Genomic DNA, 16106 nt, shown 5'->3' with positions numbered 1-16106 from the left:
AGACCAGCCTTAGTCTGTGGTAATCTGATAGAATGCATGGGATAATTTCAATCTTCTTCTATCTGTTGAGGCCTCTTTTGTGACTGATTACATGGTCAATTTTGGAGAAGGTAACACAAGGTGCTGAGAAAAAGGTATATTCTTTTGTTTTAGAATAAAAGTTCTATAGATATCTCTTAAATCCATTTTGTTCACAGTTTCTGTTGGTTTCACTGTGTCTCTGTTTAGTTTCTGTTTCCAAGATCTGCTCATTGCTGAGAGTGGGGTATTGAAGTCTTCCACTATTATTGTCTGAGGTACAATATGTGCTTTGAGCTTTAGCAAAGTTTCTTTTATGAATGTAGGTGCCCTTGCATTTGGATCATAGATGTTCAGAATTGAGAGTTCATCTGGTAGATTTTACCTTTGATTGGTATGAAGTATCCCTCCTTATCTTTTTTGATAACTTTTGGTTGAAAGTTGATTTTATTCAATGTTAGAATGGCTACTCCTACTTATTTCTTGGGATCATTTGCTTGGAAAATTATTTTCCAGCCTTTTACTCTGAGATAGTGTGTGTCTTTGTCAAATGAGCTGGGTTTTCTATATGCAGCAAAATGTTGGGTCTTACATTGGTATCCAGTCTGTTAGTCTATGTCTTTTTATTGGGGAATTTAATACATTGATATTAATAAATATTAAGGATTATTGCTTCCTGTTATTTTCCTTGTTAGAATTGGAATTATGTTTATGTGGCTATCTTCTTTTTAGTTTGTTAAAAGATGATTTTCTTCATATTTCTAGGGTGTAGTTTGCCTCCCAGTGTTGGAGTTTTTCATTTATTATCCTTTGAAAGCTGGATTTCTATAAATTGGTTTTTGACATGGAATACCTTGGTTTCTCCATCTATGGTAATTGAGAGTTTTTCTGGGTTTAGTAGCCTGGACTGGCATTTGTGTTCCCTTTGGGTCTTTCTGATATCTGCCAAGGATCTTCTGGCTTTCATAGTCTCTGGCAAGAAGTCTGGTGTAATTCTGATAGGTCTGCCTTTATATGTTACTTGACCTTTTCCCCTTACTGCTTTTAATATTCTTTCTTTGTGTAGTGCATTTGGTGTTTTGATTAATTTTTTTGTGGTCCAATCTATTTGGAATTCTGTAGGCATCTTGTATATTCATGGGCATCTCTTTCTTTAGGTCAGGGAAGTTTTCTTCTATAATTTTATTGAAGATATTTACTGGCCCTTTAATTTGGGAATCTTTAGTCTATTCTATGCTTATTATCCTTAGGTTTGGTCTTCTCATTGTGTCCTGGATTTCCTGGATGTTTTGGGTTAGCAGCTTTTTGCATTTTGCCTTTTCTTTGACTGTGTGTCAATGTTTTTTATGGTATTTTCTGCACCTGAGATTCTCTCTTCTATTTCTTGTATTCTGTTGGTGATGCATGCTTCTATGGCTCCTGACTTCTTTCCAAGGTTTTCTATCTCTAGAGTTGTCTCTCTTTGTGATTTCTTAATTGTTTCTACTTCCATTTTTAGATCCTGGATGGTTTTGTTCAATTCCTTCACCTGTTTGGTTGTGTTTTCCTGTAATTCTTTAAGGGATTTTTGTGTTTCCTTTTTAAGGTCTTCTACTTGTTTTCCTGTGTTCTCCTGTATTTCTTTAAGAGAGTTATTTATGTCCTTCTTAAAGTCCTCTATCAGCATCATGAGATGTGATTTTAATTCCAAATCGTGCTTTTCTTCTGTGTTGGGGGTATACAGGACTTGCTATTGTGGGAGAACTAGGTTCTGATGATGCCTTGGTTTCTGTTGGTAAGTTTCTTGAGCTTGCCTTTTGCTATCTGGTTATCTCTGGTGTTAGTTGGTCTTCCTGTCTCTGGCTTGAACTTGTCTCTCCTGTGGGCCTCTGAGTCCAGGAGTCAGAGCACTCCCTGGAGAGGAGCTCTCCCCTAGCAGGATCCATGCACTGAGGACTGCCAAACAGCCCTTGCTCCTAGGTACAGATGGAGGTAGGAAGGATGCTGTCCCAGCTTCTCTGCAACATTTGCAGTCTGTGTGCTCCTGGCTGGTCCTACCTTAGACAGTCGCTGGAGAGAATATCCTCTGGTTTATTCTTCTGAGGAACATTGTGATCAAGTGTACCAAGCTTAGGAAAGAAAATATAAAATGTATGCTTCAAGTAATAAACGGATACCAGGAAGTAAAGTGGTGCTAAATCCTCTGTTCAAAAAAATTAAACACATTAAGGGAGTTGCGACTTTGGGGCAAGCTAAGTTTATTTTGTATACATTTGCCATTGAACAAGAAATAGTTATATGCATGTTAGGCATTATCATTAATTGGTTGTTGTTTTCATTTGGATTTTTAGTCTGGAATGCACTACAATCCAGAAATGGAAGACACAAGATTTGATTTGGATCTTGAGGCATAGTCACCATGAAAAGATTAATACATTGCATTTTGGTAGACACTGTTAATCCTAGGAGACAGAGGCAAGCAGATAAGACCAGCCTAGGATAAAGGAAGTACTAGGTAAAGAAAAGCTTAGGTACAGACATGATGTTACACATCTTTAATCTCAGCATTTGGCAGACAGTGCCATGAAGATCTCTGAGTTCAAGGTCAATCCACAAATCAAGTTTCTGGACAACCAAGTTTAGACAGTGAAGGAGTTGGAAAATAGAAAGCTGGTGATAATATAATACAACAATGGGGCCATGTCACAGCTCCTGCAAGCAGCAAAACTCAGCAGCATCAGCCATGTGGCTCTGGCTTCACAGTCAAGAGAGGAAGGGGCTCTTGGAACAATTGATGCTAGTTGGCTAGAGCTAAGAAATTAGTGGTGATTAAGAAGAGACCAGAAGCACTGAGGTGAAATCTTTAGGGAAGTGTATTCTGAAAGCACAAAGAAGCTGTGTTCCAGAGATAGTCAAAGATGTTCATCATGCCGCAGCTAAATTTGATAATGTGTAAGACTCACCCATGTGGTCCTATTATTGAAGGTATGAGTCGGTCATAGAAAGCAACTGAGGGTTAGCACTGTGAGAGGTGAGGGAAGGCCTCTGGTAAGGGCGCAGCCTCAGGTACACTTGACAACCCAGGACTGAAGGGGTCATGTAAAGAAGTTGAGGCCTGGAATCATAAAGGGAGCTTATGAAACCCTATTGGTAAAGCCTTATTGGACTGAAAAACCCCAGAGTCTTTGAGATGTCAATACTATGGAATGACAATCAAGAATAGCAAGCAATGGAGTGGAGTCAACCAGACCCTGAAGTGCTACAGTGGGCAGAGCTGAAGATGTGACCCAAGGTTTTTTGAAGAACCAAGAACATCACCTGTGAATCCCATACATTGGTATAAGAGTATGTAATGTTGCAGTTGCCTTGAAAACCCCAAGATGTTTGGGTTGTCAGAGCTGTGGAATATCTGCTGAGGAAAACTGCTAACCATAAGTGGAATCAGCCAAAGAGAAAGAATTGTGCTATAGCCAACAAAGCAGAAATGAATTAGATATCTTACATGGAGATACAGAGTTTACAGTTTTCTCAGCTGACTCTTAGTCTTACTTTTGTCCAGTATTTCCTAACTATAGTGTTTTGAAGTTATATATATATATATATATATATATATATATATATATATGTGTGTGTGTGTGTGTGTGTGTGTGTGTGTGTATGTGTGTGTGTATGTGTATATATATTCTGTGATGTTGCAGATATGTGATCTGCATAATGATTTCAATTTTATAGAGAATTACAATTAAGTAATTGAATGAAGAGACTTTGAAGTTTGGACTTTTAAACTTTGTTGAGAATGTGATATACTATAGGGACTTTTGAAGTTGTGCTATATGTATTTTGTACTATGCTATGGCTAGATAGACTCATGTGTACGAGGGAGTGGAATGTGGTGGTTTGAATATGCTTGACCCAGGGAGACCTGGTGTGGGTATGTTAATGGGAGGTGACTCCCAGATTAGGCTTCTGTTTTGAGAAGGTAGAATGGGATGGATTTGTGTGAAGGGGTTCTAGGAGGAATGGGATGGTTGATATTGGGTTGTAAAGTGAATAAAAAAATAAAATTTTAAAAAAGAAAGAAAAGTTGTAAGGCCAAGGAAAGTTTCCTTTTAACTAGATTAGGGGAGAGAGGGAGAGAGAGAGAGAGGAAGAGCAGAGAAAACTGAGACAAGGATAGTACCAGCTTTTCATCTGTGAGATAAAAGCCTGAGAGAATCATGTGAAGGTGGAGGAGGAACATTTACTTTGGCTTATTGTTCCTTGGTCACTGGAATCAGCTTATCTTTACTGCAGTGAAGATGAAAGAACATTGCTAGACCACACTGGAATAAAAAAAGAACACAAAATCTGTACCCCATTTTTAAATTGTGTTATTTTTTGTAAATGTCTAGATTATTGAGTTCTTTATATGTTTTTTTATATCAGTCCTCTTTCAGATATGGGTTTGGAGAAGGTATTTTCCCATTTTGTAGACTGCTGTTTTATCCCTTCTCCGTGTTCTTTGCCTTACAGAAGCTTTTTGGTTTCCCGAGATGCCATTTATTAATTGTTGATCTTAATGTGTGCACATGTGATTTTTCTGTTCAGGAAGTTGTATCCTGTGCTAATGTGTTCAAGTCTATTCCCCACTTTCTCTTCTATCAAATTTTGTGCATCACATCTTATGTTGAAGTCTTTGATCCATTTGGACTTGAATTTTGTGCAGGGTGATAGATAAGGATCTGTTTGCATTCTTCTACAAGCAGACATCCAGTTAGATAAGCTCTATTTGTTGAAGATGCTTTCTGCTTCTCATTGTAAATTTCTGAGTTATTTAATCTTCTTCCTGGTTTTCAATTCAATTCCATTGATCAACCTATAGCTTTTATGGTAATACTATGGGTTTTTATTACCATTGTGCTGTAGTACAGTTTGAAATCATGATGGCAATAACTCCAGAAGTCCTTTTATTGTATTGGATTGTTTTAGATAACCTCAGGTTTCTTTTTTTGTTTGTTTTTGTTTTTCCATGTGAAAATTTTGAGAATTTTTCTTTCAAAATCTGTAAAAAAATTGTTTTGTAATTTTGATGGTATTTGATTTTGATAAGTAGACCATTTCTACTATGTTAATCCTACTGATCCATGAGCATGGAAGACCTTTCAATCAACTGATACCTTCTTAAATTTCTATCTTCAGACACTTGCTTCAACTCTTGTCATACAGATCTATTCCTTCTTTGGTTAACATACACCAGGAGTTGTCGTGTGCTTCAAAACCCCTCAAAACTCAATTATTAAAAAATGGATAAAGGTTTTGATCAAAGATGAAAACATTGTTTCCTGAGGTCTAACATGAAAATATATTCTTGCATATTCTTGGTTATTCTTGTCTGCTTGAATGTTGTAGGAGTTTATAGATATTATGGGAAAACTACCTCATGCTACATCAAAATATGTAGGTAAAATATTTTGAAGATAATAATATTACTGAGTTTTAAGAGATCTCAGTGGAGATTACCTGGGGTGAGCCTGATTTAAGTTCTTAAGGTCTTTATAATGCTCAGTTTGTGGCTATTGTGAAGGGTGTACTTTCCTTGATTTCTGTCTCAGCCCATATATCATTTGTTCATAGGAAGGATATTTATTCCTTTTGTTTGTGTTAGTTGTCTCCAGCCACTTTGCTGAAGGTGTTTTTTCAGTTATAGATGTTTCTTGGTAGAATTTTTGGGAGTCACTTAAGTCTACTCTCATATTTCCTGTAAACATCAACACTTTTATTTCTTACTTTCAATCTTTTATGCCCTTGATATCCTTTAGTGTTATTGGTCTAGCTAAAACTTAAGTACTATATAGAATAGATATGGAGAGTGTGGACTGACTTGTCTTTTCTCTGATTTTCATGAGTTTCCTTTAAAGTTTCTCTCCATTTAGTTCAGTGTTGTCTACCAGCTTGCTTTGGTGGACAAAACAAAACATTGCTTTGTTTGCTTTTATTATGATTAGTTAGGTGCCTTGTACCACTGATCTCTCTAAGACTTTTATTATGAAGGGGTATTAGAATTTTTTGTCATTGTCTAATGGGATGATTCAGTGTCTTTTTTCTTTCTTTTTCCTTTTAGTTTGTTTATCTGGTTGATTAAATGATGGGTTTTTGTATGTTGAACCATCTATACATCTGAGGGATGAAGCCTGCTTGACCATGTTGGATAATTTCTGATATGTTCTTGTAGTTTCTTTGCAAGCATTTTTTGGAGCATTTTTTTGTATAAATAGGCACAAGGACAATTGATTTGGATTTTTCTATGTCAAATCTTTGTATGGTTTAGTTATCAGGATGATTGTGGCCTCATAAAATAAATTTGTCAGTTTCTTCTCTTTCTGTTTTATTGAATAATTTGAAGAGTATTGGTATTCACTCTTCTTTGAAAGTCTGATAAAATTGTACACTAAAACTCTCTAGACCTTGGCTTACTTTGTTTGGGAGGCTTTTAATGACTACTTCTATTTCCTTAGGGTTTATTGATCTATTTAAATCATTTATCTGATCTGGATTTAATGATAAAGAAAATTATCTGTTTCCTTTAGATTTTTCAATTTTGTGGAGTACAGGTTTTTGAAGACCTAATAATTCTTTGTATTTCCATGGTGTCTGTTGCTATGTTGTCCTTTTCATTTCTGAATTAGTTAGTTTGAGTACTTGTCCTGCCTATTAGTTTGGCTAGGGTTTATGGATTTTCTTTGAGAAAATCATTGTTTTATTTTTTCTTTTAACTGTTTCATTGTTTCATTGATTCTTTGTATTGTTCCCTTTGTTTCTGTTTCACTCACTCCAGCCCTCAGTTTGATTATTTCCTGTCATCTACTGCTCTAGGGTGTGTTTCCTTCTTTTGGCTAAAAAGCTTTCAGGTATGCTGTTAAGTCAGAATTATAAAATCTCACAAATATTTTTATGAATACACTAGTGTTATGAATTTTTCTCTTATCACTAATTTTATTGTGTCCCATAGGTTTGGGGATTTTGTGTATTCATTTTATGAATCGTAGGAAGTCTTTATTTTTTTCTATAGACCTTCTTTTACCCAGGAGTCATTCAGTGAGGAACTATTCAGGTAGAATGAACTTCCTTAATCTACTAAAATAAAGCTAAGTATTAAGGGAATAATAAATATAAAATACATAATATTAGAAGGTGATAAAATATGAAAAGCATACCAAAGTTAGAAAATTTATAGTATCTGCTTTTAGAAGCTCCTTGCAAACTACAATAATCAGTATAGGGATATATTAGAGAAGAATTGAAGTACAAATTCACTGTGGAGAATGTAGTCCAGAAATAAGCCTTTATCCATATGCTGAATTGATTCTTGACAATGGTATAAAGACTGTAAAAAAAATTAGGTATTTTTTGACAAATCATATTAGAATTATTGAATATTAAAAAGTAAAATGGTGCCGGGCGGTGGTGGCGCACGCCTTTAATCCCAGCACTTGGGAGGCAGAGGCAGGCGGATTTCTGAGTTCGAGGCCAGCCTGGTCTACAGAGTGAGTTCGAGGACAGCCAGGGCAACACAGAGAAACCCTGTCTCAAAAATACAAAAAAAAAAAAAAAACAAAAAAAAAAAAAAAGTAAAATGGTTAACTTCAGATTTTAACTCTTGTCATACACAAAGTTGGCTACAAAAAGAATCATAAATATATAGTCTAAAATTCGAACACTAGATAAAACATGGTATCCTGGTAATCTTGAGTCAGACTACTTTTTCTTGCAAAGCAAACATGAATCAAAGTGTAAAATATAGTAAAATGAACTTTAAAATCTTTGAAACAACAAAATAATAAGAAATTATTAAGATAAAATATATACTTATAAAATGTTCATCTCATAGAGGATTTGCAGAAGGCATCAAAATCCCTCAAAACTCAAATTAGGTAAAGTTACTTTACCAAAGATGAAAACATTGTATCCTGAGATCTGATGTGAAAATATATTCTTGGTTATTCTTGTCTGCTTGAGTGTTGGAGGATTCTATGGGATAACTTATCCATGCTACATCAAAAGGGATAGATGAAAGATTTTGAAAATATAATTAATAATATTACTGAGTTTTAAAAGATTTAAATGGACATTATCTGGAGTCAGCCTGATTTAAGTTCTTAAGGTCTTTATAATGCTCAGTGGTCAGAAACATGGACTTCTCCTGTTTTCTGTTGTTAGAAACAGGAAAGTCTCCTATAAGAGTAAACTACAGCCAGGAAGAGAGCAAGGACACCAATAATACCACACAGAAGAGGAATGCAGGAGTGGCTCAGTAGGAGCCTGACCTTCAGGTCAGACTGCAGCCTCTCTGGTGGCTAGTTTCAATGCAGTGAGACTTGAGCATGCTATCTCACTCCTCTGCACTTACTTCTCTGACTCACAGTGGATTTCATACAGCAAACTAAAGTGACTTTTAGGGGCAAATATCCTGGCAATTTGTTATGTAGTAACAGAAAGTAGCACAAAACACTTTAACACATTTGTGAGAATGGTCAGATAATAATTTATACCACCAAGGGCTGTTAGCCATTATGTAGACTGAGAAGACAGGAATTGACATATTACTAATGAAACACAAAACTAAACAGAGAGTTCGCAGAATACTTGACAGCTTCTTATAAAGAAGTACTTAAACCAACTATATGATTGTCATCCTGTGCCTGAAAATATTTTTAAGAAATATGGAAATGCTGGTTCACACACAAACTTTTATGTAAATGCTTACAGTGTTTTTTTACACAAATTTTCCAAACTGTAAAGGACTTTAATGTTATCCAACTGATCAGTAAAACCGAAGTCTTTCCGCATAGAGCATGGCTGCCCCGTGAGAAGGGAATGGGTGTTTCATGCACACAATACTGATAAGCTCCTAATATATATTCTGAACAACACAAAATTACAAAACCATGTCTAAGTTGCAAGGGAATGGCAATCAGGTATTTTGACTTCTAGGGGGCATTTTAGGATGTTAGAATGCTTCTATATCTTCTAAACCATTCTAAACTATATAAATGATATAATAACTTTAATTTGTACCTTGATTAAAATGTTTTGAAAATACAATAGCTCTTGCATTAAAATTTCAATTACTTAATATAACAGCAATTTTATCACTTGCTCAAGAAAGTTAAAAATTGAGCAGGGGTTGTGATATGTGTCAGTAATTGCAACACTTTGGAGGTAGGAATAAGAGGATCAATAGTTCAAGGTGAGACTCACCTCTACAGGAAATTCAAGGCCAGACTGAGCTACAGGAAACTCATCCACATAAGCCACACATGTTCAAAATAGATATTTTCAATCTGAAGACAGTTATTTTGCACATGGCAGTTAATAGTACAAGTTCTTACATCTTACAACAATATGCCCTTGAATAAATCAGCTAGAATCCTTCATGTCAAGCTGTTCCAGCTTAGAAATAGAGAAAAAACATGGATTCTTTCACATTACAGGTCTAGCCTGAAAGTAGCATGCATTACAATTTCTCAACTTTGTTGACTGCAACAAACTTGTTTTCCTCAGCTAGTTTCACTCTTGTTAGCAGCATTCCTTGGCAGATATCCTATGTTGTTGCATCTCAAAAGTCTTGGGGTATCCAACGCAGCTTCCATGTTACAGTTTCTTGTTTCAGTGTCTGGGATCCACAAATGATCTTCTTGGTGCCTCCAAAGGGCTGGCATCACTTTTTCAGCTCTGCCCTCTGTAACACTCTAAACTCAAGTTGATCCACTCCATTGCTGCTGCCATTCTTAATGATCAGTCCATGGTACTGGCATCTGCAATACACTGGGGTCTTTGAATGCAACTAGTCTTCACCAATAGGCTCTGTTCATGGTGCCAAGCCTCAAATCCTTTGCATGGTTGCTTCAGCCCTGGGCTGTCAACTACAACTAAAGTTGTACTTTCACCAATGGCCTTTCATGGCCACTCATAGTTCCAAGACTCAGCAGCTCTCTATGACCCCTTCAGGCCTTCAAATCCAGTACCACCTGGGTGACTCTTTCACATTACAAAGTTCAGCTGCCCCACGAAGTACAACCTTGGTTATCTCTGGAACACAGATTCTTTGTGCTTTCAGAAAACACGTCCCAGAAGATTTTACCAGTGATGCTGGTCTCTTCTTAATCACCACTAATTTCTTAGCTCCAGCTAACCATCATCAGTAGGCCCAGTAGTCCCTTCTATTTTTCACTCTAAGGCCAGAGCCACATGGCTGAAGCACAGTTCAAACCATATTCAGCAATAAAATCTTTCATATTCCTACTAGGATAGCTCATTAAGTCCAACTTTAAGCATTCCACTACTTACCAAAAATCACAAAATCCACACTTCTCCAAAGAAAATCATGGTCAGGCCTATCACAACAATACTCCAGACCCTGGTGCCAACTTCTGTCTTAGTGAGGGAATAACTGATGTAAACAGACACAATGACCAAAGCAACTCTTGTAAGGACAATATTTAATTGGTGCTGGCTTACAGGTTCAGAGGTTCAGTCCATTATCACCAAGGCAGGAGCATGGCAGCATCCAGGCAAGCATGGTGCAGGAGGAGCTGAGAGTTCTACAACTTCATCTGAAGGCTGCTAGTGAAAGACTGACTTCCAGGTAGCTAGGATGAAGGTCTTAAAGGCCATGCCCACAGTGACAAACCTACTCCAACAGGGCCATACCTCCAAATAGTACCACTCCTTGGACTGAGCATATACAAACCATCACCAGCCTTTAAAGTCAGACAATTAAAAACATAGAAAGCAACAAAATGTAAAATTAGTCATAAGGCCTTGCAAATTTTTGTAAACAATTGCCTTCGTTACTGTGCTATTGCTGTGAAGAAACACCATGACCAAACAACATATAAAAGAAGGCATTTAAATAGGGATTTGCTCACAGTTTCAGAGGGCAAATCTATGGACATTTTGGTGGGGAAGATGGTAGCAGCCAGTAGACATAGATCTGAAGCAGTGGCCAAAAGCGGGCAATATGGAGAGATAGAGAATGGGCCTGGCAAAGGGCATTTAAAATCACAAAGCACACACACAAAAATATATCTCCTCTAACAAGTAAACACCTCCCAATCCCTACAAGACAGCTGTTTCTACTAGGGACCAAACATTCTAATTTGTGGGCTTAGGTGGTGGTGGCAGGGCATTCAAACCACCACACCCATGCATTCTTATGGAATATTACTCCTAAAATTATCATTTGTAAAAATCACTCATTGAAAAAAATCCCCTTGTACATAATTTCTCCCATTATGTTACCTTCTAAAATTCTTACAATTTGTTATTGAACAAATGTTTATATTTGTACCTCCCTACCTCTCAGAGGATTGTGTATTAGAAAAATAGATAAGGCCATTCCAAAGAGCTACACATTCAAGATTTGACTGAACTTTAAAGGAGATTTTGTTTTATCCATCTTATATTTGTATTCTAGTTGAGTTCTACTCTAAGACCTTTTCTTCTCTGCTGTAAGCCATAGAGAACTGCACAGTGGAAACAATTTTGTTCTCAGGTTAACTTTGGGATGAGCTTTGATGTACTATATAGTAATGTTCAAGAAAAATAATTTGAGAATACAGGAACAGTACTATAATTTGGTATAATTTAACAGTATGGCATTGAAATAATAAATAATATAATAGAACCTACATGGAATGTTGATCCTCTATTTTTTTCCTCTGTATTTTTACTATTAAGGCTACTGAGTGAGTATACCTCAATACTTCATAATATTCAAGAGAATTTTTTATTCATCTTTTCATACTTTATAAATCATAGTGTTTTCACTTGTCTTAAGAACAACCATAAATCACTGGTGATGAAAGAATAAAAAGCCTGTGATAGGGGCTGGAGAGATGGCTCAATGGTTAAGAGCACTGACTGCTCTTCCAGAGGTCCTGAGATCAAATCCCAGCAACCACATGGTGGCTACCCTCTTCTGGTGTGTCTGAAGACAGCTACAGTGTGCTTATATACATAAAATAAATAAATATAACCTAAAAAAAAACTATTTATAAAAAAAAAGCCTGTGATAGCAAGTCAGAATTAAATAGGATTATTTTTGCATCTATTTAATATTGTCTAATTAGTGCATTTATGAACTTGTTAAAGAAAACACACACACATATATTGTATATATACATGTATATATATATATATATACATATATATTATGTATAATTTGATTACTGATATGGGCAGTGGTCAGACATGCCATTGCAGGCCAGTCTTCATTGTGTTAGTGCAGATGTGACTCTGTTGTATAGATGAATTCCGTTACTTAAATTATTTCCATATCCACAAGCTGATTTTGCTTTAAGATCACAATCTTATTAACCTCTTCTATCAGTCATCATCTGTGGTTATTGATGCAGGGGATGTGGCATGTTTCTGTTAAATTGGCACAACATGAAGTGTGAAATCTATGATATATTTTAAACTCCATGTTCATGAATTGTTTTCTTCTGAGTGGGTGGATCACAGCTATATAGAGCCACATTATGTTTCAAGGTCTGTCTCAATTTGAAATATATATATTTATTTATAGAGTATAAATAAGAAACAAAATGAGGAAAATTAAATTTGATGAACTCAATATTTCAAGCGCATTGAATATTATCTTTCAAATTAGTTTTGAGGAGAGAATAATCAATGGAACAAAGCTTAAGGAGAATCATCAGGATGATTCTAATGAAAACGAACAGTGTTGTGGGAAAACATGACTGGAGAAGACGAAAACAACAAGTAAACTCTGTGTTATGGATGCTATGCCTCTTTTGTTAATTTGTTTCTAGCGATGTCAATGGTTTCTCAGTCTTATACCATATGGTGACTGTGTTTTTCAAAATAGATAAATGAGGAATTAATAAACAACAAAACTGGAAGTTTAGTTTTTGAATGCATTAAAAGAATGTTTCATAAAATTTGGTTAAAGAAACTCAGATGCAACAATTACTGACTGTAGTAACTTCTTGTTTTTTCCTAGTATTAATATCATATAGTACAGGGATGTGACTAGCATATATGATATAGGCTCAAAAATACTCTCTCTCTCTCTCTCTCTATATATATATATATATATATGTATGTATATATATGTATATATATATGTAAATATATATACACATTCACAAATATAGAGATATATACATATATAGTATTTAATTATATATAATGACAATAATCAATCTGCTATAGTAGAATTTGATGAAATACACAAAGCTCTATTGAAGGTCTACCTTAATAACAATAATATTCTTTATTACAAAATACAGGTGAGTGTTTTCTAGTTTATTCATTTATTCCCAAATTGTTATCTTGTACTGAGGACTACCATGAAGTAAGACAGAAGAGGGAAACATACCTAGTATTGACAGGGAATTCTAATATAGTTCTTCAAGTATAAAATCAAATTTCACCACCAAAAGACATCAGTATTATGGTTGAGAATGTATAATGTGAAGGGCAGTTTTATGGCAACAACTGTATACCCCAGAAGATCATAGAACATGACTTACCAGAAAAGAGTTGGATGATGTTCATATGTCTGAAGGATGAGCATGCATCAGTGAATGCAGGATTCTCTTGGAACAGATTGTGGAATTAGATGATGATGATGAGAGAGAGCACAGGTGAAAATTTGACATGGTAAAGACAGTAATTTAAAGAAGAAAATGTAACTCTTTGCTAGGACAACATAAACTGGCCTAGGTTTACATGCTTTAGTGGGTGATAAAGTCTATTGCATACCAATTATCTCAGAGCCAATGAATACCTCAAAATGATTTGAGTTTCCATGTATAATGGTTGGTACATACAAGATAACATTAAGATATGCTAAACAAAATACCTTCTAATTTGTAGTAGAGAAAGTAAACTTTCTAAGGCAGAAACAAGTGGCATATAAGAAAGATGCATAAAATGCCACATAGAATTTCAAATCCTAAGTACTTAGTTCTGAATACACATAGATACAAGTAACAGTAAATCCCAGTAGATTGCATACAAACACACAAACACAGAGGGGGGGAGGGAGAAAGGGGGAGAGAGAGGGAGGGAGATGGAGGGAGAGGGAAAGAGAGGGAGGGAGGGAGAGGGAGAGAGGAAGGAGAGAGAGGGAGAGAGAAAGAGAAAGGGAGAGAGAGGAGACATATGCACAATAATAAAAAATGGAGATATGGATATGGAAGGTGGAAGTGATACAGATACAGTGTTCACAAAGTCCTTAAAAAATAAAATTGTATAAAAGTCACAGTTCTATATAACCTAATTAAAATTCCATTTTCTATATTCTACATTTTTATAAGCAACTTATAGAAGAGATCAATGGGAAGAGATAGGAATCATTGGAAGCATTATTATGTGACCAATTACAGAAACAAAGACAAATACAGCAAAGAGTGATCTGGAGAAAAAAATAAAATGAAACCATGACTTGGAAGTTACCTGTTGAAAGAAATGCATTCTTAGATATGCTAAGACATAAATCTAAAATATACAATATGTAGGGCCAATAGATTCAAATCCTTAGGAAGCAACACTAAGGAAGAAACACATTTTAAGCAAACTTGAGGTATGCACCAGGCTGAGAAAAGTGTTACTTCTTTGCACCTCCCATTAAACAATTAATTTCCAAAAAGAAAGCTGCTGTATTCTCAGTAATGTTTAGGACATCAATATATTTTGTATAGCTCAGATTCATAATTATTACAAAACTTCCAAAGGTACAAATGTTGCTTTTATATTCTCAGATGATGGGATAAGATGAGAGCCTTACCCAAGCTGTGAAAATACCTGGCTTGGGCTGAGCCCAGAACATTTCATTCTGTGTTCTAACTATCCCTAGACCTAGGCCTAGAATCTTCTAGCCTTCTATAATTTCATCTTCCATGATAACTGATTCAATCATGCTTCTCTTGTCTTTTAACTGAATTGCTTTGCTTGTCTTAATACTAACTTTGGCCATATGTTCTAATCTTCTGGCTCCTTATTCATGGCTAATGCTGCCATCACCTGTATCTAGCCTGATTTGTAAAAACTTTCTGCATAAAACTGGTATGGACACACACACACACCACAACCTCATCCTTGTCCTTGTCCTCGCCACATCCTCATCTTTCTCCTCATCCTTCTCCTTGTCCTTCTCCTCGTCGTCCTCATCCTCGTCCTCCTCTTTCTTCTCCTCCTCCTCTTTTACCACCATCACCACCATCACTGCTACCACTATCACCATGACCACCAGCAGCACCTTTTTTTTCACCCTGCCTCCTCTTAAGTAGCCTCTCTTTCTTGTGTTGTTGTCTTAAGAGTTGGGCATATTCTACCTCTGACTCATTCTGTCAGGTTTTTTTCTGATTTATCACTTTATCTGCTCATCAAACATGGCTGCTTCCTTCTAACCTTGCCTTCATTATTACTGATTAAAGGTGTGTACTAATTCCAGCTAGGTCACATAGATCTAGAAGGTCTTTTGATGGGATTCCTTGCCAGAAAAGCCATGTTGCTGGATTAAAGGTTCTCTACACAAAGGCCTTTAGCAATCTCATTTAACAACAGCAACAACAAAAATACTTAAACAGTTATAGGCCATTACTACTCCCCAAAGGAAGTCTGTCTTTCATGATCAGACTGTCATTCATTTTCCTCTAATATCCACAGTTATTTAGGTGAAATGGTTAATATAGAAATGAGTTCAGTCAGAGAGTGTATACCATGTGTGTTCTTTTGTGATTGGGTTACTTCACTCAGGATCCATCCATTTCCCAAAGAATTTCACAAATTCATTGTTTTTAATAGCTGAGTAGCACTCCATTGTATACGTGTACCACATTTTGTGTATTGATTCCTCTGTTAAGGAACTTCTGGGTTGTTTCCAGTTTCTGGCTATTATACATAAGGCTGCTATGAACATAGCGGAGCATGAGTCCTTATTACATGTTGGAGCATCTTCTGGGTATATGCCCAGTAATGGTATAGCAGGGTCCTCTGGTAGTACTATGTCCAATTTCCAGAGGAACCACTAAACTGATTTCCAGAGTGGTTGTACCAGCTTGCATTTATACCAGCAATAAAGGAGTGTTTCTCTTTCT

The sequence above is a fragment of the Mastomys coucha genome, unplaced genomic scaffold, assembly GCF_008632895.1.
Source record: "Mastomys coucha isolate ucsf_1 unplaced genomic scaffold, UCSF_Mcou_1 pScaffold8, whole genome shotgun sequence".
NCBI lineage: Eukaryota > Metazoa > Chordata > Mammalia > Rodentia > Muridae > Mastomys > Mastomys coucha.
The sequence above is the reverse complement of the archived record's forward strand: the minus strand, read 5'-3'. Positions refer to the sequence as shown.